The sequence below is a fragment of the Ambystoma mexicanum genome, chromosome 9 (assembly GCF_040938575.1).
Source record: "Ambystoma mexicanum isolate Mex_15411 chromosome 9, UKY_AmexF1_1, whole genome shotgun sequence".
NCBI lineage: Eukaryota > Metazoa > Chordata > Amphibia > Caudata > Ambystomatidae > Ambystoma > Ambystoma mexicanum.
In genome coordinates, this window is record NC_090931.1 from 366,127,264 (window position 1) to 366,148,786 (window position 21,523).

General features: G+C 48.4%; 1 protein-coding gene across 3 annotated transcripts in view; it reads right to left on the reverse strand.

Annotated features, from left to right (window-relative positions):
• Positions 1-21,523, reverse strand: part of LIMK1 (LIM domain kinase 1) — a 340,745-nt gene that overhangs the window by 148,400 nt on the left and 170,822 nt on the right. The window lies entirely within an intron of this gene.

The window sequence follows — 21,523 nt, forward strand, 5'->3', positions numbered from 1 at the left end:
TCTCGATTATTTGTCATTGAGTAAAGCATGACCAATTTGTGACATCAAGGAACCTTCACTGGTTTTACTAATAGAATGTATCTTGAAAGAAATTTTAACCCAAAAGAACAAGTCCAGAAGGAAAACCCACATACACACCAGGGGTTGTGAAAATAGATAACTTGTATTGAACACACGCACTTACGATTTTGTGCAAAACATTTAACATTGATTACAAACAAAACCAAACCATAATGTTTTCAAATAGGACAATAATACAACTTGAACATAGTGTTGTCAAGAAAAATTCTAAAATTAGACATAGCGCAGAAAAATCGATACTGATCAACAACTTGTACTCTTCATGAGTGTTTGCGTTGAAACAATTTCCTGAGTTATTCCAGTAGTCTTATCCATCTGGGTAAGTTCAGTCTAATTCCCAATGGTTAGATGTCTATGCTGGAAAGTTCGATTGGGACAAAGTGTTCCCAACTGGTTATGTGCCAGAAGATTCCAACTGGTTATATGCCAACGTCGCAGGGGGTATATAGGTGGGAGTTCCACATCAAAAAGTGTAACAATCAATATGCAGTATTGTCTCACTGGACCGGTTGGGTTGGTACAAAGTCCTCCTTGCTTGAAAAATGACATTTCGGCGGCAATGGCGTCCATCATGTATCAAAATTAGAGGGACGTGGAGGCCGCCTTCTTCAGGGCGGTTGAGTGACCCCTGTAGTGGAAAGACCAAGAGAAAAAAAACATAGGTCAATTATTCTCTTGGTGCAGTGGCGTTTCCCTGCTGGATTTATAAGGGTAAATTAGTAAAAAAGGTTGAACGAATCAGAACGTGACGGAAAATAATTCCCAATTTGATGAATACTAAAAAGTAAAAGAGGAGGGAACCTTGAATACGAGACAGAGTGAACTATATGTAGACTCTTATCTCTAGTTGGCTGTGGAGGGCGTAAAAGATAGATGTCTCACCACAGAAACCTTGTGGACACTTTTAATCGTGCAGGCTCTCCGGGCTGGGCGTCGCAGGATACAGGGTTGGTTGCAATACTTGTGCATGGGGGGCAGGGAGGAAACCCTGACGGCCCCTCTTGTTTGCTGTGTGCAGCTCGCACTCCAGAGGTAGTGCTCTGTAAAAAAGTTTACAGAGATGCAGGTGAGAGCAGGAATGGACAGGTGGTGTGGTACTCCTGACTAATGTGCCTCTTAGCAGGTATAAAAAAAGAGAAGTAGAAACTGTACCTGGGTGTGGATGTTCGTTAGAAAATCCAATTGTTCCTCTGTGTTGAAGAACCCAAAAATGGGAGAGGTTCAAGTGGTATGTAGCCGTCCTTCGTCTTTATTTCTGTAGCGGGAATGCCAAGAAAAAGAAAAGCTAATTGTATTTAAAAAAAAATAATTTTAGGCAGTTCACATGTCTCTGTGGGGTAAAGTAGAACAGTGAATAATGCTCTCCTGCAAACTGTGCGCCGTGAGGAGCACAAACCTCTTGGGAGGTCGTGTGTTGATGTGTGCTGAAATTTACCTGAGTTAGTTTGGCACCGTGTGTGGAGTCTAGTCCCTGTTGTCAGCCTGCTGCCGAAAGACGTGAGTTCGGCGTGTGCAGCGTTGCTGTAATGAAGGTAGACGAAGGCTGGAGGTGGAGGGGGGTGTGTGGGTCTCTGAACCAATCAGAATGCTGAAAGGTTCAGAGTCCTGATTCGCTGAAGCAGTAGCAATGCGGAAATGGACGTTGCCGAAGTGGTCAGTGTCTCCGTGTTTAACAGAAAGTTCTGTAATGATTCTGCAGATGTCCGCTGGCTTGGTGAAAGGGGGGATCCAGAGCTAAGGAATACGGCTGGTGTATAGAGCGCGCGTTTGTGAGTAATAGCAACGAAAATGTCGCACGATTCAGCAGGACTCAGGAGTGTGTTGGAGGCGGACTCGTGGTTTTGGGTCCTGGAAATGAAATTAACAAGTCAAGGAATGGTATGGATGGCGCATTGTGGGTGCGAGAGGTTGTGCAGAGTGATGTGCCTCCTGGTTTGATATGATAATGACAGAGACTGTAGCCGCTCTTGGTGGGCAAAGTCAGGACCAAGGCGGTGTATGATCATAGCAGTCTCTGGCCGTGTAATGAAAAAAAAGGGGGGGAGGTTTGTGATTAAAGGGGTCTGGCGTAGAAAGCGTCCGCTTGTGAAAGTATACAATGTTGGGTGCGATCCAAAGGAGGGTTATTTGGAGAATGTCTCAGTGTGATCTGGGTATTCATGCTGGGTGTTGGTGGTGTTACTGGAAGGATGTGGGAGGAAACTTCTGATGCATGTTGGGCAGCGGGGTTGGTAACTGCAACTGCGTGCCCAGCGACGGTCAATTATCTTGAATAGTGCAGCGCCTCGCCTTGGTGGAAAGTGGAGGAAGTGCTGCAGGGGCTTATGTTCTCCTTACTGCTCCCCCCTCCCCTTCCTGATGTGATAGGGGCTGGGTAGATACATCTTCTCTGTGTGGGAGGCACGCACCCACGAGCCTTTTTAGTAGCTACTGGAGCAGCCTGTCTGCCCCTCCCCCTTAACGCTGTGCAGAGGACTGGGCCCTCTGGCTTCCCCTTACCCTATGGTATTGCCCGGGGTGGGCATGCCACACGGACTCACCTGTTGCAATCCGGTGGGCCAGTGAATGTGGTCTGATGTTACTCCCTCCGGGGACCGCCCCCAGCAGCTGATCAAGATGCCGCACACATGCGGCCTCCCTCGCTTCAATCGTTCCTTTCTAATCACCGCCGCAGGCCTGGATGTCTGATGGCCACGCCCCCGCCTCTCGTGAATGGCCCAGCCTTTCCTTTGTCCTTGTTTAGTTTTTTTTCCCCTCCTTTTCTTTTCACCATGGTAGGCCTGGTGTTATTGTGCCCCGCCCCCTCTCTCCGGGGCTACCGCAGGGCACAGTGCCCCTTTCTCCTTCTCACTGCTGCCGGCACGGGTGTCAGCAGGCCACGCCCCCTTCCTCCACAGCCGACCCCGCCTCTACGCTCCTCGCCTCACATGGTCGAAGCCGCTGCACGGGCGAAACAAAGAAAACAGCGAAAAAACACAAAAGAATCCCTCGCCTCCTGCAGCCCGCACACCAGTGTGAACGGGTCCGGACCGCCACTCCCTCGTCGCCAATGTTGGAGGCACCCTCCTGGATCACCGGAGCATGCCACTGCAGATGTCTGGATCACCCGACATGGATCTTGGAGCTGTGTCCGCGCAACTTAGAGACCGCAGGGTGCACCCTGCGCTCCGGATCACCGGAGCAGGACATCGTGGCTGGGGGCACCACACCTACTGCAGCCTCAGCCTTGGGGGCACCCCGGCTAGGGCTGCAACCATAGCAGTGATCACACTGTACCATAAAGACAGTGGGTCGGTGTTGCCCCATAGGCCTTCTGCATGCGGTGTGGCACCAGCATGGTGCCTCATACAAATACAACGGAGTCCGTTCTTGGCTCGCCCCTTTTATTAGCTTGGTCACATGGCTACCACAATGTGACCATTACACAAGTCCTGGGAGCTACCATGCTCCCAGAAGGGGTGACATACAACAAGCGCCATCTTAAACCAGGCCAAACAGCTTAAGAAAGCGAATGCACTACCCCAGACAAAAGGGCACATCGATGCCTAGAATCAGGCCTATCAGCTCTCTGAAGTCAATGGACTGACTTGCTAAAGACAGGGTTCATCGCCAATGCCGGCCCCAGGTCTGCCAGAGCCCTGTGCGAGATTTGTGCACCCCTCACCAATGCAGAACATCAGGGGGCTCAGTTCTAGAACCGAGCCCCCTGCTGTTCTTGTAAAGTGAGACTTGCAGCCAGCTCAGTGTCATGTAATTAGCGGCTAGATTCTTTAAAAGACCCTGTTTACATGACACTGAGATGGAGGCAATGCGCCCTTTATGTGCTGTGTCATGGGTGCGCCCTTGTGCGGCTGCACCCTCTGAGCGCACCTTGAGCCGGCGCTGCTCATTGCCATCTTGAATCAGGCCAATCAGCTTGCTGAAGCTAATGGACAGCTTTCTAAACCGGGCTCCTCGCCATTTTTGAATCAGGTCAACCCTCTGAAGCTAATGGACTGACTTGCTAAAGAGGGATTGCCATTTTGAATCAGGCCAACCAGCTCTCTGAAGCTAATGGCCAGACTTGCGAAAGATAGCCCTCCCCGTTCAGGATTATGCCAATTAGCTCTCTGAGGCTAATTGGCTGGCTCGTTAAAGCGGGCCAATCACCATCGAGAATCGGGTCAATCAGTTCTCTGAAACAAATGAACTGACTCGATAGACTGCATTTGAGGCTCCTATATTTTTTGCATTATCTTATCTCGTCTGTTACTGTTATCCATTGTATTTTGTGTTGTGTAGCATTTTGATGCTGCTTTGCTAGGCCTGGTGCGCTTCAAAAATTGTAATACACTACACTTAAACAGACCATGTTATTTTTCAAATAAAAATAAACTCTCGCTTTATGGATCATTTGACACTTAACCTAATATCAAGAATAATGAAAATGGAGATTAGCACAGTCAAAGCATGGTTGATAACTAGTCCAATGCCCTCAAGAGCCGTTTTATTTAGTTCCACCTTTTAAGCATCTAGTGTTGTCATGGCGGCCTCGGAGATATATATATATATATGGGATACATTACTCACCGTAATTGTATTTCTGATGCTTGTATCTGCTTAGATTCACATGCTGTGCATAGGCCGACATCTAGTGGAAGCTGCGGAGTATTACAGTTTGTTTTTCGAAACTCGAAAATGGGCGTCGACACAGGCGTGCCAGTAATACTATCCCTTGTGTGACGTCCACTGTACCCAAGATCCCTCACGCGTCTAGGATCCTCAGATTGTATTTTTTCTGACATGAGGAAGCATGAGGAGTAGCGTGAGTACAGATAATCCAAGCAGATAGACAGAAAGGTAAGACTACAAGCAATCATGCGCCTTCTCTCGGAGGGGAGGAAGGGTGGGTCGCATGTGAATCCAAGCAGATACAAGCATCAGAAATACGATTACGGTGAGTAATGTATCCCTTCTGAGGCTTGTGGAATCTGCTTAGATCACATGCTGTGCATAGATTAGCGAGCAGTACCAGAAGAAGGAGGTGGGATGTGAGAAGGGTCATGAGCAAACAGGTGTTTTAGAACCGCTTGTCCCACTTGTGTATCGGTCTTGGAATGAGTGTCAATGCAGTAATGCTGAGTAAAAGTGTGAATAGAGCTCCAAGTAGCTGCTTTGCAAATGGTGTCGATGGGAACATTTGCAATGAAAGCCAGAGTGGCCCCAATGCCTCTAGTAGAGTGGGCCCTTGGCGTAAAAGGCAGAGTTTTTTCAGAAAGAGAGTAACACAGCTGTATACAGTTGATAATCCACTTCGAGATAGCGCCTTTAGAGACGCGATCTCCCTCTCTGCCTGTAGCTACGGAGACAAACAGTTGATCTGTTTTCCTTAGCGGTCTGGTTTTATTTACATAGTAGAGGACCGCCCTACGCACATCTAGGGTGTGTAGTTTCACCTCAGCCGAGCTTTGCGGGTTCTGGAAGAAAGCCGGAAGCTCGATGGACTGGTTTACATGGAACTTTGATATAAATTTAGGTGAGAACCTAGGGTGTGTGCGTAAAACCAGTTTGTCTTTGTGGATAGTAAAGAAAGGATCCTGCACTGACAGAGCCTGAATTTCACTGACCCTTCTTATAGAGGTAATGGCTACTAAGAAGGCCGTTTTATAAGTCAGGTGTTTGAGACTACTTTTATGCATGGGTTCGAAAGGGGGGCCCATGAGCTTAGCTAGCACCACATTAAGGTCCCATCCTGGCGGTGGGTTGGAAATAGGAGGGTGAAGTCTCTTTACTCCTTCCATGAAGGCTTTAACTACTGGTACTTTCCACCACGACACCTTGTTATGGGATGTGGTGTAAGCCGAGAGGGCTGCCAGGTGTACTTTCAGAGAGTTAAAAACCAATCCTGCATCCAGCAGGTGGAGCATGTATGTCACAACGTTGGAAGGAGTGCAATCAACAGGGTTGATTTGTTTATTCTGACACCAAATAACGAATCTCTTCCACTTGTCAAAATAACAGTGCCTTGTGTTTGGTTTCCTGGATTCTTTTAGGATGTCCATACACCTCTGTGGTAAATTGAGATGGCCAAACTCTATGACCTCAGGAGCCATGCTGCCAGGTTCATTGAGTTGGGTTCCTGGTGCACTGTTTGACCTTGTTGCTGGGACAGTAGGTTGTACCAGGCTGGGAGTTTGATGGGCTCGCACACCGCCATCCTGCGTAGGTGTGGAAACCATGGTTGTCTCGCCCACATGGGAGCAACTAGGATGAGCGTCATCGATTCCTTGTTCATCTTGTACACCACCTTCCTGATGAGAGGAGTTGGTGGAAAAGCGTACGCAAACATCCCTGACCAGTTCATCCACAGGGCGTTCCCTTGGGAGTCTGGCTGGGGGAACCTGGATGCAAATCCTGGGCATGGTTTGTTTTCGCTTGTGGCGAATAGGTCTATAGTGGGGAAACCCCACTGAGAGAAGAGATCTTCTACGATATCTCTGTGAAGGACCCATTCGTGTTCCTCTGGGAGGGAGTCTCTGCTTAGGGCATCCGCTAGGGAATTGAGCTCCCCTGGAACATGTTGTGATGACAGGAAGATGTTCCGTCTGAGTGCCCATATCCAGATTTTCTGGGCAAGCTTGGACAGATTTGGCGAACGAGTCCCTCCTTGTTTGTTCAAATAGAACATGGCTGTCGTGCTGTCCGTCCGGATCTGCACCGACAAGTTTAGCAGATGGGGCTCGAACGCCCGAAGCGCTCGGAATACTGCCAGAAGCTCTAGCAGGTTGATGTGGTTCTTGGCTACTGAGTGAGACCAGAGACCCTGAGCTGTGTGGTGGAGATGGTGAGCTCCCCACCCAGTCAGGCATGCATCTGTAGTCACCACTGCCTGTACTTCGGGATCGTAAAAGGGTTTTCCCCTTGCGAGATTCTCTCTTGTCCACCAGTGTAAGCTCTGTACGAGTGTTGGCGAAACGACCACTAGATCGTCCCACTGACCACTTGCCTGAGACCACTGTTTCGCCAACCATTCCTGCATGGGACGCATGCGCAGACGCGCGTGGGGGACCAGGTAAATGCATGACGCCATCATGCCCAGTAACCGCATTGCTTTGCGTACCGTTTTTGTTGACCTGACTGATAATGTGGAATTTGCCGTAGTATATTCCGAATTCTTTCTTCCGAAGGGAAGGTCAACCCTTTCTGAGAATCTAGGATTGCTCCTAGGAACTGTTTTGAGGTGCTTGGCACCAGACTTGACTTCTTCTCGTTGATAGAGAAGCCTAATTCGTGGAGGAGGTCGATAGTGCTCTGAATGTTTGACCTGCAAATTCCTGGGGTTTCCCCCGTTATGAGCCAGTCGTCCAGATAAGGGTACACTGGGATTGCCTCCCTGCGTAGGTGTGCGGCTGCCACCGCCAGTACCTTGGTGAACACCCTTGGTGCTGAAGCTATCCCGAAGGGCAGTACCTTGAATTGGTAGTGGCGACTGTCCACCTTGAAGCGCAAGTATTTTCTGTGGGCTGGGAGCATGGAAATATGAAAATAAGCATCTTTCATATCCAAGGTTGCCATGTAATCCCCCTTTTTTAGGAGGGGGATTACCTCTTGTAGCGTGGTCATACGGAATTTTTGGGGCTTGACATACTTGTTGGCAGGCCGTAAGTCCAATACTGGGCGCATTGTTAAATCTTTCTTTGGCACAAGGAAGTAAGTCGAATAGATACCCTTGTTTACCTGGTGTCCTGGGACGAGTTCTATCGCGTCCTTTTCTAGCAGAATGGCGATCTCCTCGAGAAGGATCTTCTGATGTTCTAAGGAGTGTACTCTTTGTCGTGGAGGGTGGTTCCGGGGACGCTGCAGTAATTCTATACAATATCCTGTGGACACTGTTGACAGCACCCATCTGTCTGAGGTGATCCCTTCCCAAGCCTGGGTGAAGTTGGAAATGCGTCCCCCTACTGGGGTTGCGTGAGAAGGGACCCTGAACTGAGCGTCACTGCTTTGGTGGAGGCGTGCCACCTCCCTTGTTGGGGCTGCCTCTGCCTCTTCCACGACCTCTTTTGTTACCCCTGCCGTAACTCTGGGTAGACTGCTGGTTGTTGTTCCATTGTGTACCCTGTCCTTGGGCATAGTTGCCTCTTTGTGAATTTTGGCCGCGTGGGCGACGAAAATTACTGTTCCCGCTCTGGTTAGGGGGTTTGTTGGTAAGCTGGCCAAGGGATTTGAGAGTCTCGTACTCGTCCTTGGCATTCTTAAGTGCGTCTTCGACCGCTTTCCCAAACAATAGATCGGGTTCCACCGGCTTGTCTATTAATGAAGCCTGTGTTTCTGTTTTGAACCTCGACTGCCGTAACCACGCATGTCTCTTGATAACAGTACCTTCTGCTATCAATCTTCCTGCGTTGTCCGCGGCGTCGAAAGTTGCTTTTAATATGCAACCAGACACGGCTCTCCCTTCTGCCGAGATCCGAGCCAACTGGCCCTTTAACGGTTCAGGAGCAGAGGCTATGAGCGCCGCGACCTCTTCCCATTGATGGCAGTTGTAACTTGCCAACAGGGTGGTGGAGTTTGCAATCCTTGCTTGGTAGGCGGACGTTGAGGCTACCTTCCTGCCAAACCCGTATAGTCTTTTGCTCTCCTTGTCGGGAGGAGCTTCTGATGACGATAAGGGTGTCCCAGCCCTCTTCCGAGTGTTGGTAACCACTAGGGAGTCTGGTTTAAGCTGTCCTCTTATATAAAGAGGGTCAGACTGGGCTGCCCGAAAAAGTTTTTCGACTCTGGGGTTGACGGCTCTGGTGAGGTTTGGATTCACCAGGGATGGATCTATTCTACGTTGGATGGATTTAAGGATAGGGATGGTTTGAGCGACCGGCCTCCTTTCTCCCACCAACTCTTCTGCGAAGTCCCTTTCCTCCTGTACACCGTGGGTGTCGATGTGAAAATGTTCTGCCGCGCGAGCGAGAACTTCATTAAGGAGGGGCTGGTTATCAACTGGCGAGTCGGTAACTGGGGCTTCGCTTTCTACCGGGGAATCTACTCTGTAAATTTCCTGCTCGTCTTCTACCTCCTCCAGGTCCTCATCATCCGCATAGTATTCAGTCCCGGTTTGTTCCTCCATAATTGTAAACTCCTGGTCCCCTTCAGGGAAAGGCTGTCCTTGGTATCTGGGGTGTGGAGTAGAGTATGGAGTAGAGTAAGGCTGCACCTCGAAGGGTTCAGGTCTTTCGAACCGGGCCTTTTTACTTAGGGGGATAGGATCAGAGGAGCCTGAGGGTGTGGCCCCTTGAGGGTCATACGAAAGGAAATGTTCTGGGTTCTTGTCATAAAAATCAGCTAAGGAAGACATCCTTGACATGACCCTGTCTATGTCTTCACTGGACCATTCTTTGGAACAGGGTATGGCTTTAGTAGGCAACTTAGAGGACTTATCAAGGGTAGCCTTGCTGGATGTTGATGTCCCAGTAGATTTATGTTTGTCTGTCTGCTTAGGGTGGAAGGATGGTCTTACAGGAGTGGAAGGCTGTGCTTTCCGCTGTTTCCCCCCCTCCCCGTGCGTGGAAAAATGTTTTCCCTGCCCCTTGGAGGCCCCAGAGACTTTCGACGCCTCGCGTCGAGGGTCGGGAGAGGTACCTTGTTTTGAGCGTGGGGCCTCGCTGGTGTTAACTGCGGCCTCGGTCTCCTGGAGCGCGGCCTGGGGGTGGAAGTCGTCTTCGTCTTCCGACGATCGAACTTCCGTTAATCTAGGGAGCGAGGCACTCTTGGCAAGAGTGGATGATTGCCTTGCGTCATGCGGCGATCTCGATCGAGAGCGCCCAGAGGACACCGAGTCGGACCGTTCTATCTGTGCCTCTTTCCGAGAAGTCGACGTCGTCGAGGTTCGGTTGGACTTAGTGTGCTTAGTGTGTGTAGGGTGTGTAGCGCTTGCGTCGCCGGGGGTCTTCCCCATAGCCGCCCTGCCGGACAACCTTCCGAGGTCGGGGACCTGCGCTCGGCAGTCTTTCGACGCCGTAATGCCCTCGCCGTCCGAAATTACGGCGTCGCTGCCATCGCTGAAGGCGCCCTCCACTGCCATGGCTGCCTGCCTGGCGTGGTGGGCCCAACGCTTTGTCGAACGGTCCTTAAGTGTCTTAGGCTTAAACCTACTACACGCTCTGCAGTTCGCTTCGGGGTGGTCCCTCGGCAAGCAGAGATTGCACGTGGCGTGCCTGTCGACCCAAGGGTATTTGCGGTTGCACTTGGGGCAGAATTGGAAAGGGGTACCCTCCATACGCACCTTGAGGCAGCGGGCTGGTAAGTGTAGGAAATATATAAGGTGTACCTATATACCAAGAGTGAAGAGTATGTACCACCCCCCACTCTCCCTACTTGCAGGGCCGAGGCCAGCGGCCTACTAGGCCCGGGCCGAGGCCAGCGGCCTTCCGAGGCCCAGATCCGTCGTGCAGCAGCCGACGGTCGATGTCTTCTCCAGCCGTCGTCGAGTGTCGAGGGTCGACGTTGGGGTGGGGAAGGATGTCAATAAATAATTTTAACTTCAATAATTAGCAAAAGTATGGCTAAGGCCAGGGAACTCAGCAAGATGCTTCCGACCAGTATGGCGGAAAAAAACAATCTGAGGATCCTAGACGCGTGAGGGATCTTGGGTACAGTGGACGTCACACTAGGGATAGTATTACTGGCACGCCTGTGTCGACGCCCATTTTCGAGTTTCGAAAAACAAACTGTAATACTCCGCAGCTTCCACTAGATGTCGGCCTATGCGCAGCATGTGATCTAAGCAGATTCCACAAGCCTCAGAAATATATATATATACACATACACACAATGGAAAAAGAGAAACTGCAAGACCCAGCATGCAAAGCGCTGCTGGCTGAAGAACCAGGACTGGACAAAGGTTAAACCAATGAAACGCGACCAGCTGATTACTTTGTGAAAAGAAACAAGTCACATGGGAAAATAGGTTTTAGCAGCAGGACCTAAAGCATAGGAGAACTGAAGCACATCTGATATGGATGAGAAGTGGGTTCTCTGACTCTGGCACTACTAAACTGGAGTATACGTGCCCTACTAGAGTTTAGTGGAGGAGTGTGCCACCAGCGGATCTCCGGAGGTCTCGGACTACAACTCCCATGAACCCTTAACTTTGCTGGCAGGTTGGATGGGTGTTGTAGTCCAAAACATCGGGTAAGTCAAGGTTGCAGATCCCTGTTCTAGTGGAATTCCTGACGTTGTGTTAGGCATATACCCCCTGAGCCCCTGCAGCCAGAGCCAGCGACTCCACGATGCACATCCAGGTCATCAGACTCTACTGGGACTGCCGGGATATGGGCATGGTTGCCGCTTATTGAACCGGCATGAACAGCACTGGACACGGATGGACCAGTCTTAAAGGGGATGGGCTACACGATATCCAGGAGGGGATTGGGGCATAGGCAGAGCATCCATGACAGCAGATGCAATCACAATGTGTAAAGTTTAGATCATGATGTGACCCCAAACACGGGGTCCTAAATCTTGGGCAAGTCCATGAGAGCAAGCCTTGGAGGGTTTTCTATGGAAACTGGAAAAGGCACTGTGCACAGTCTAACAAGCTGATGGCCTAACCTTGCCCTATACCACAGTGGGATGGAGGGCACAGAAGAAGGGGTCTCTGCACCCACTTTATAGATCTGGAGACTCAGGTGGGAATTGGTAAGACTAGTGTCAGATTGGATGCTGGGTTTTGCCTGCAGCCCATGCAGAGTGGAAAAAGATGACTGGTCTTGCCTATGTTCAGGCAGGGTAAGAATAGACAGATGTGTCTTGCCCCTACGTAGACTATGCAGAAGTAGACACGATGAGGGATGTAGGCCTTTGGGCATCCCCTGTGCCAGCCTAAGGCTTCTGGAACCCCACCATGTTGTACGCCAGGTGCCAGTGCTCACAATGCTACACATTTCTCCATGCAACTCTGGGCCCTTCCGTCAGTTGGCAGAGGTGGATGCGCGGGGGAGAGCTATACATGTGTCTAGACCACAGCACTACTGAGAACATCACTAGTGAGCTGCTGTAACACGGATGGATGGAAACAGCTAAAAGCTCTAAAGCCAAGCATAAAAGCGACAAGAGGGAACTGTGTGTAATTGAAGGAGGGGTATGCAACCTTTGCTTCGTCAGATGTTTTTGACTATCAGGGTTTGGTCCATGAGGTGCACACCAGGTTCACTTGACACTGAGGTGTTATAACGCACGGTGGCAGGCCATCCCTAGCTGTAATGGCATGCTACTTGGGTTATGCTCAACTTCTTAATTTGGGTGGTGGGACATTAACTGGATGGCCAGTCCTCAGGCACGCAATATATCGCCATTAGCACCCATCAATCCTAAGCATGGGTTTAAAAGGCTTTTTTTTTTTTTTTAAACTGAAGGTTCTGCAACCCCGCTTTTCTCTGTTCTGTTTTCTGTGTTTGGTGATGACATCAACACGGAAAAGGGACTTCAGGAAAGAAAGCAAGCATCGTCATCACAGCAACATCAGATACGTTTAAAAAATGATTTATGGAAATTAAAAAAATGTGTGCGCTATTGCTGGTAGCTGGGAGACAAGTGGGAGAATGGCAGAAATGTGTGTGTGGCAGGAATGAGTGTGCAGCATTCAGGCTGCTTGGAAGACAGGCTTGCACTTGTGAATACAGCCTGCGTTCTGAGCATCCTGATTGGCTAGAGCCACGGACCAGAATGCTGTATACAGGTGGCAGAGGAATAGGGGCAGGATTTGTAAGAAGTTGAATACCTGCCCAGGACAATGTAGAGCTGGTACAGTTGGACTCACGCATGGAGGAGGAAAGCAAAATTGTTACACGACACAACATCCAGGCATCCCTGTATGTTGAAATACTGTATGTTCTAATATTTTGTAATACTATACATGTAATACTGACATTTTGAAAGACTTTGGTGCACAATGTAAAGCTTTTAAAGTGAAGGTGGGAGTTACTTGTCTGGGGACGTAGTAAAATTCAAGCCTCCAAGAAGAACGGCTTGGCTGAGAGGCAAGATAAGGCGGTTGCACAGGAAATCACCTACAAAACCAACCGTATGTAATGGAACACAAAGTCCTTTATCAAGAGGCACTAGAAAAACTATGTAACGCCGACCAGGAAAAGTACATTTCAAGACCTGCAGATTAAGTAGATAAACGTGGGCGACTCCAAGGATGGTGAATAAAATGGGTTACAGCTAGAAACAAAATAGTGGCAGACATCAATGCTCGCGTCGTGAAAGAAAAATAGGAGGTGCGCTATGCTCCAGCGCAACTACCAAGCACAGTACAGATTAGGGACCTGTTAAACATTATGATCAGAACATAAAAATATGAATACGAGAGCAAATCATTTCGAGACTTGTCCTAGCAACAATCAAAGGAATTGGCAGAGGAGAATTGACCAGATCAGGTGATCTACCAGCTAAAAGACAGTGACATAGCTCAGTGAGTTAAGGTTTGGCCTCGGATGCCTGTTTTCTGACCTGTGGTCACCATTTCAAATCCCATGAGGGCCAATCTCGCTCTTCATGCTTCACCAGTCGAAAAATTGCATACAATTAAATTGGGTGATCATTTCACCTGTTATTACAGTGCTTGGAAGCAGGAGGGGTGGCCATGAAATGCAATTATGAATTCTATGCGAGGAATAAATAAATAGTGCCACGCAGCTAAAAATAAGTCAACATGCTTAGCAAAAGGGTCACCTACTGATCACAATAAAGGTGTCGGCAACAGATGTTGACCAAAAACCTGATAAAAGTCCTGGGGCATGTGCCCCCTACAAGCCCCAACGGTGCTCAACAAGGATGTGAAAATACAGAGAAAAGTGAGACCGTCGGACACAGGAGTTGCAAGTTTAGTAAATGGAGCTCATGCTGGATCAGAACAGGGACATGATGCAACAAATAACCTTAGAAGACTCCTGAACGCAATGGGATAACGGAGTAACACCGGCATGGTGATATGGAGCTAGCGGCTGCATCACTGGATGCAGAAAAGACCTTCGACTCCATTTTACAGGAGTTCCTTTTTCATAGCTATGGTGTGGATACGACAGAACAGATTTGTATATTATATAGCTCCCTGGAATCCTTCTCATGCCGGTTCTCCATCTCAAGCAACAGCTCAATTGCATTCCACCTTATTTAGCAACCTCGTCTGTTTGCTCCACCCTCCCATTACTGTTTTTTCCTCCCCACCACGCCTCCAGCACTATCTGAAATGTCGTCAGGCCTAGTATGATAGTCGCTTGTTTTGTTCCTCCCCTCCCTTTCTGTACCCCTATCCCTCACCTTTTGTTTTTCTCCGGCTCTACCAGAAATGTCGTCAGGCCTAGTACGGTAGTCGCCTGTCTCTTTCCATTTCCTTCGCACTCTCCCCCTCCCTTCCTTATCTATGTCTTAGCTCTTGCACTATCTGAAATGTCGTCAGGCCGAGTACGATAGTTAATTTCACATCCTTACTGTTCATGGCCTGTAAGAATGTTGTATTTTCCCTTGTTCCCTCCCTTGCCTTGAAGCGCTTTGAAACACATTGTGTATAGGCGCTATATAAATAAACGATCATATCATATCATTACAGGCCTCCTCAAATTAGTGGTAACTTAATTGATGATCTTTCCAAAGTTCTCTCCTCTGCAGCAGTCTCCTAACCTAATAACATCCTCCTTGCAGACTTCAACATCACTGAGCCCCAACCAGCAAAACACTTGCTTGACTCATTATCGCTGACTGACTCCAAGGACTTTAAACATATTGTGCTCTCCTCCACGCATGTCACTCGCTCAACCTCATCTTCAACTTCTACCTGTTCCTGTTGTGCTGGAACCCTCTGCTCCGCAACCGTGTCAAGACAGCTGCAATCCCCCTTTCATATAACGCACAAAGCTGCACCACAAATGGCAGGCAAATCGCCCTATGATTTATTTAATTGAATTTTTGTTTTATGCTGGCCTGACCCAAGGGGTCTCACAGCGCATTCTTTGGTTCAAATATTGAAAAGGTGGGAGTTAAAAAAAAGAAGTTACATTATTGATCACGGCTCTTTCAAGAATGTCCTGATAAGACATACTGAAGGCAGCCTCTGCAACATTCTGTTATACAGGATATGCCTCGACCCCTCTGAAATACATTTCACTACTTTGCCAAAGAACTACTGGATGCCCAGGCGCCCACAAAGTCTAGTTGCATCAAAGTCAAACCGTCCCCACCCTGATACACACCTGGGCACACTGCCAACACTGGATGTGCAGGCACCCACAAAGTCTAGTTGCATCAAAGTCAAACTGTCCCCATCCTGATACACACCCGGACACACTGCCAACACTCAATCAGATCCTTTAAAGGCAGTGGCGCAAGGACCGCAGCCCAGAGGATTTCTCATCCATCAAATCCCTGTGCACCCAATGCAGGTACATGATCTCCGAGGCTACGTTGATTTGCTTCCCCTCCACCATCGCTGGAGCCTCTAACAGGAGCGAATCCTGAGTCGAAGTATTGAAGAACTGCGCCAGCCCACACCTGTCCCTGAGGTACCACCATCACAAGAGAAATGTGATGGAATACATACCTTCTTCATGAATAAAACAGATAAGATCAGAAGTCTCACTGATGCCTCAAAACCAGGCAGAGCTCTGCTATCCATCCCACAGGAACGGCCCTCGTAGATAGACTTCCAAGTATCTTTCAGACACACTTGCTTACCTTAAACCTACCGCTTACAAGGACCGCTTCCTTCTGGCCTCGCTCATTAAACAACTCACTGGCCTAGCACTCAAGATACTCCTTGGCTTTGTGAACGCTTCCGTCAGTGAAGGTGCATTCCCAGAAACACTGAAGACACGTTTTATACAACCACTTCTAACAAAACCTTGCTAAACCCAGAAGGCTTTGCGAACTACAGGTCATCGGAATGCTCATCGAGGAAGTAGCTGCAACCCTCCTACTAGCCAAAATGGACCAGCTTGGCCGCCTCTGTTATTAGCAGTCTGGCTTCCACCACAAACATAGCACAGAGACTGCCACCTTCCAAGTGGTGATTGATGCACTGCAATACACCGACAGAGGAGGCGCAAGTCTTAAGACTTGAGCCTCCTAGTCCTCTTGCACCCCTCGGCTGCCTTTGGCACAGTTGACCACCTAACACTCCTATCCCTTCTCGCCGACAGGATGGGCTTCACTGAAAGCATCTTGAAATAGTTCACGTCCTACCCATCCGGAAGACATCAGGCCGTGCAGATAGGCTCATTTAGACACAACTGACTCCCAGTTACGTGTGGGGTCTCCCAAGGTTCCATTCCCTACCCAATCATCTTCAATCTATCAATGGAACCCTTGGGAACTCTCCTAAAGTACCCCAATATAGCCACGCATCAGTAAGCTGAAGACATTGAACTGTACCTTAAGGTCAGTGGCCCCAAGGACATCCCTTGCCTCTGCAAATGCCGGGATGTCAAATGCTTACGTCAAACTGAACCCCACCAAGGCTAAATGTATGCTCATCAGTCCCTTGCCAAACAATAACTTGTAAAACAATGGATGGGTAACATCTGGCTGGAAGGATTCACCCCTCAGCTGTCAAACCCAGCCAAATCCGTGGGTTTCATTGTTGACAGTAGCCTTTCCTTCCAAAAGCATATAGAACATGATAGCAACCATGAGGCTACAGATCACAACACTCACAAAATCAAATCCTTCATTCCCCCCAATGACGTCCGCAAATTGGCCCAAGTCCTTGTGATCTCACACGTCAATGGGGAAGCGCCTTCTTACTGGCCTTCCATCTGGGCACCTCACCACGCTGCAGCCTTGCTCACTGCAGGCGCCTGCAAATTAAACCGTACCTCTCCAACGCTGCACAACATATTCAAAACAACATGTATCACCTACAAAGCAGTCTTGAATGGAACAACAACATGCTTGGCGGCAAAACTTCACACCTCTGAATGCTTTCGCGCCCCACGTAGGAAAACTGTTAAAAGGTTGAAGCCTAAACTAGTCCATGAATGGAAGACTAGTCCTTGTCCTGCCACTCAGACCATCTGGAACTCAATCAAGGCAGAGAAGGCAGAGGCTCAAAATGCTCCTTCCAACACTACTGTGCTACTATATAAAATGACAAGCCCAATGCTCACACCCACCGGTTGCAAAGTACTTTTATATCACCAGCCACCCAATTCCTGGAATACCAGAGCGGGTAAAAAAAGTGAGAGGGTCCTAGGATAGATTCCATGAAGAAATAAAAACAGTGTATAACAGATATCTGGGCAGAGATTACAAAATCACCACCACACTCTAGAGTGCTGTTAGCAAGCGCCATATCATGGAAGCCTGTGCAAAACCAGAGAGAAATGGCTACAAGACCGAGGTATTTACCAGGCAACATGTGCACCAGAACAGGCATGCAGTCTATTCAGCAAATAGTGATTTTGTTAGTCAAAATAAAAATTTTAAAAAATGCAAAATGTATCATTGTCAAAAGTGCTAAAATATTTTTATCATTCATATATTTCACTTTGGGTATTCATTAAGCGGGAAGCCAGAATAGGGGTGCAACATAGCACTGTACAGCCGTAAGGGATACACGCATATAACAACCTTTTATTTGGCAGAAAAGGATTGTTGTGAGATACAGGCGCCCTGACAGTTAGATATGTTGAGCAAGGGCTGCAGATTGAGGCAAAGGTTGAGGGCAACCTGCCAACGGTATGTGAGTGAGACAGAAGGTTGTTTGCCTGATATCTGCGCACAAAGACACAATTCAACTACAATTAGCATAAAGTTTAATTGGAGAATTCTTGAACAGCCTTTGGGGAATTCTTAAAACAGCCTGACACGTGTTTCGAGCTAAGGTGCTCGTCATCAGAGGCTGGTGATTCTTATCTTCCTTGTGAATCAGCCTAGATAATAAATGATTGGTAATCCAGATCAATAATTAAAGTGGGCTGGACTAAATTAAACGCTTCCAATGCGTAGAGAAGTCAACGGTTCCAGTCTACATCGGCGGAGACGCTGACTTCTCTACGCATTGGAAGCATTTAATTTAGTCGAGCTCACTTTAATTATTGATCTGGATTACCAATCATTTATTGTCTAGGCTGATTCACAAGGAAGATAAGAATCACCAGCCTCTGATGAGCACCTTATCTCGAAACACGCGTCAGGCTGTTTTAAGAATTCCACAAAGGCTGTTCAAGAATTCTCCGATTAATCTTTATGCGGATTATAGTTGAATTGTGTCTTTGTGCGCAGATATCAGGCAAATGCATGCATATAATCTTACAACGTAGCATTGTTACCATCATAAAATTTAGGGGAGCAGGAAGTAGTTAACATTTGAAGTTTACCAGTGCTGGAAGGGGTTGGGGGGGCATAGATGGGGTGGCTGTAAAGGGTGGTCGTCGGGAGGGATACAGCACTCGAAGGTTTCGGGGACTATATCTTACTCTGCATTTAACTCATATGCCAATCCATTTTAACTAATCTGGGGGAGACATCCATGTCAATTTACGATATCTGATGTCTGCAGCACGAGTGGTCCCAGGCACCTGCCTCGTTTCAATAAAGGAGCTACCACCGTCAGCTCGGAATGCCCCCACATTTCTCCAATTTCGCAAATCTCTCAAAACATGGCTCTTTCAACAACACCTCACCAAGGACTCATTCCAATGGACAAACAGACCTCACAGTACTGTGCTACTGTTAAAATACACCAGCCCATATGCTTTCTACCCACATTCGGTACAGCGCTCTGCTGCTCTCGAGCTTGGTCCCCGCTTTAAACAAAATAAAAAACATCTGTAAGAGGTTGCTTTCAATCAGGAGACCGGACACCCAGCTCAGCAATAGAATGCTGCACGGAATCGTACCAAAATGTCGACCTGACAATTGCAACGGCCGAAAATGCTGACTTTTTTTATTGACCCCCCCCTACACCACTTATATATGTGGGGGGGTATAGAATAGAATATTAATATGGGGGCGCTGCGGGGGGCTCCCCCCACATATATATGTGGTGTAAAGGGCTAAAGAAAAAAGCCGGCATTTTCAGCGTCGCAATAATCACGTAGACCCGGTTTAACTAACTAGTCCGAGTTTAATTAGGAATAATTGCCACAAAAGAGGCAGCTGTGTGCTTCGAAGTTTTGATTTTCTTGCTGTACAAAATATTAAAAAACATTCAAAAAAATTAAAATTGAAAATAAATATTAGATCCTGTATGAGAGGGGTGGAGGGGGGGGGTATGGATAGGATCGATAGGTCAAGGTTAAGGTAATTCAGTATTATAGCCAGTACAGCCATACCTTGCACACCTCACCTTGCACAAAATGAGCCACGACAGGCCCATGAAATGCCTCAGGTGTGCATACAAATGACAGATGGTCTAGGAATGCCCAGTAAAGAAGTTGCAAACAAGATATCAGGCCAAAGTGTTGGTAAGGGCATGCACGTGCCACCGGGATGTCTCCCAGCATTGCCACATAGGCTCAAAAGCAGGAAACAAATAGTCTGCCATAGAACTGGTGTGGCAAAGGACAGCAATGACCTGCAAGCCCCCCCCCCTATCCCCCTCACCCCCCATTCAGTGGTCTTCAAAATGTGGAGCTGCGACCCTTAGCGGGGCCCGAAGGATGTCCGGGGCAGGTTCGAGGCTCTTTAAAATGGGTTTACGGTGGCTGCTTTTCACAGAAAATATGAGCAGTTCTAGCTTGTAGGGGGGCCCGGAATCAATGTTTTTATTCAAAAGTAGGGGAGGTTTCATAGAAAAATGTTTGGGATACAGCTTCCCCCGGGGAACCCCCATACTGAAGATGGCTCAAAGATGAACAGTGCCCCTCTGCCCGATCGGAAAGAATAAGGGGCATGAATAGGAGAAAGGGAGATTGAAGTAGATGTACGTGCAAAATAGTCAGGGACGGAGAAGTTGTAGGGCATGTGAAATATGACAAATGTGCAAAGAGTGATAACATTGCGAATGCAAAATATATAGTCACTTTCCTGCTCCACCAGACGGCCTCTAATGCATACAAACGGATATGATGTAAAATGCTCACTCTATCCAATCATCTAAACTGCCAGGGTATCATGCAAGTCTATGCAAAAAGGACAAGAATACTCGTCCTTGGCACGTAAGGGGTTAATATAGATTTGCAATTCTAGAAAAGTACACAAGATATTGAAGACATAGCATAAAGCAAGCACTCACAATAGGTATCCTCTGGAGTAGCTTTGCTTGTTTACAGGTTTGTAAATGGACTCTCTGCCCCTGCCTGCAGGAAAGAGCACGTTTACAAATAAAATGGCCGACCCTGTGTCGCTCCAGGCAGTGGTGCAAATGGTATTTCCTGACTATGACTAGAAATTAGCCAGTTGGTCAAGCAGCCAACTCCAGCTCTGCCCACCCTTAAGCGATACTGGAGGATATTGTATACTGCCAAGCAGCACACATCCGAAAATTGACCTAGCTCCCTGATGCCCACCACCATGGGAGCCAAAGAAGAACTTGCGTTTCCTGGGTGGAAGAACAGAGGTGTACATTACCCCCACTCCTCTCCCAGGAGGCGGAGCTGTGGAGGAGCAATGATTGCACAGTTTGCACCTAAAAGCTGCACTACTGCAGGGGCTCTTGGGATCCGGTCTTGGCTGGGAAACTGAGCACCTGCCAGAAGGTATATGATTGGCCCATGGGAGGATGCCCTGAAGATGACAACAACAAGACTCGTGCACCCCAGAAGTCCTTCCTTATCTAAATGCCTAGCACCTCTGTCATGGAAGAGGCCAAAGAGCGGTGCTCGAGCAAAGGGCAGAGCTCTCATATCAATTCCGAGCTAGATGAACTGGTCCAGCCATCAACTTTTGCCCTCTGTTCCCGATGAGCCCATGGAACAGCAACACAGGGAGCTCGAAAGAACCAGCACTCCTCTACCCAAGCAATGCTGGCCGCCTCCCGAAGTTGGTCTCTCTCTCTCTGGGTGGTGTCAACGCCACCCTCTTGTGCCCACTAAGCCTGGCACACCCTAGCTAGAACTCTTTAGGAGCCCGTCCCTCACTCTGCCCACTGACAGGCAAGCAAGCCTTCCTCCTCTGCAACAAAGCAGAGTCTGTACTGACCCTCTCTGGCAGCCTTCCCTTTTCATGTAGTGGTGACCCTCTGTGTGCGTTGACCTGCAGGAGACGCGAGCCTCCTTGCAAGTTACAACCAGTAACTGCTATTGGTATAAGAACTGTGGCAGCAAGGGGATAGAAGCGGCAGTCTGTACAGCCATTTACTGAGTACTGCACTGTGAACCACTGAATACTAACTTGGGATTGATGGAAGGGCGATCCTTGAAGGCTCATGCCTCCCTGTTTCTGCAACACCTTGTCAGGCTTAGTTCCTCTGGCCTAGGGTGAAGCTGTGGGGAGGTACCCACACCAAGACTGCTTGGTCACCTGACCCTGG